Below are 1,512 nucleotides of genomic sequence, written 5' to 3' on the forward strand. Positions count from 1 at the left end.
TCGAAACCAAATTATAACGGGTAGTCTCTAAAATTTAATTTATTGGTCTGTATTTTAAACAATGTGCGTGTAAAGAGAATTTTGCTAGATGTTATGATCGATTAAAATGATTAGAAATTAATTACTTTACGCTTTTATAATTGTAAAAAGTATATACATTTATCGACATATGCGTGTACAAAGTATTTTGGTTTATATACATTTATTGGTCTGTATTTTAAACAATATGCGTGTAAAGAGAATTTTGCTAGATGTTATGATCGATTAAAATGATTAGAAATTAATTACTTTACGTTTTTATAATTGTAAAAAGTATATACATTTATCAAAATACACGTGTACAAAGTATTTTGGTTTATTCATTGAAATAAACCAAATTCATTGTTATTTTATTAAACTTCATATGGAAATCTTTTTAATTTTTTATTTCTTGTGGGGAAAAATAATTTGTTTCCAAGTTGAAGTCATAGGGTGATATGTGATATTTGCAGAACTCTTCTTTTCTAGAATTCTCTCCAACATACAATTTTTCCATATCAATGCCTAAAGTAGAATAGAATAGGGTATCCTCTTATATTAAAGATAAGGTCCGCCCAACCATTTTCAACTTAGGCCAGTCTCAAGGTTGGTGGCCACTTCGTTGGATCTATTGTGTGAGACTAAGCTTGATGATCCAAATTTGATAAGCCTTGACTTCTCGTGGTGCCGAGATTGTTGATAATGCCTTTTATGAGGGCATAGTCTCAAAAAGACGATTGGAAATATAAAAAAGTTACTCCCTCCGTCCCATAATAGATGTCCTTTATGGGGAGTTTAACTTTTTAAGGGAACATGTAATTATTGCATTGTCCCCTTTAAAAATTACAAAGATACTCTTTCAAGTTTAAATATATATATAATTAAGTTTGAAATTTTTAAAAATTTTAAGGATATTTTATGGAAAGATGTGAAATATGTTGTTTAAATTTGGTTAGGGGACAAGTGTTTTGGGACAACCCAAAAAGAAAAGATGGACAACTATTATGGGACGGAGGGAGTATTTAATAATATTTTTAAAGTTAAAGTATACACTTTACATAAAATTAATTCAAAATAAAAAATAAAAAATAAAAAAATTATAGATATTTTACTAGTATATATAAAAGTCCGTTCAAGGTATGTCATTCAAAAGGTTTATTGACCTGACACATGTTTATAAGTAGGACTTCACTTTTGTAGTTAATCCATTTTATTTCAAAATAGGTGGGACTTAGTGTTTTGAACTAATCTGTCCCCAGAATAGGTGTGTCTTAGTGTTTTGAACTAAGTCATCCCTAATATGCCACCGTTCCATACTGGTGCATATACATATATATAAGTAGGACTTAACTTTTATAGTTAATCTAACTTATTTCAGAGTAGGTAGGATTTAATGTTTTGAACTAATCCGTCCTTAAAATAGGTAGGTCTCAGTGTTTTGAACTAAGCCGTTCCTAGTATGCCACCGTCCCATATCGGTGCATATAATTCACA

Source organism: Cornus florida, unplaced genomic scaffold (assembly GCF_030987335.1).
Source record: "Cornus florida cultivar Cherokee Brave unplaced genomic scaffold, ASM3098733v1 CherokeeBrave_3.0.0_Hap2_Chr03, whole genome shotgun sequence".
Lineage (NCBI taxonomy): Eukaryota > Viridiplantae > Streptophyta > Magnoliopsida > Cornales > Cornaceae > Cornus > Cornus florida.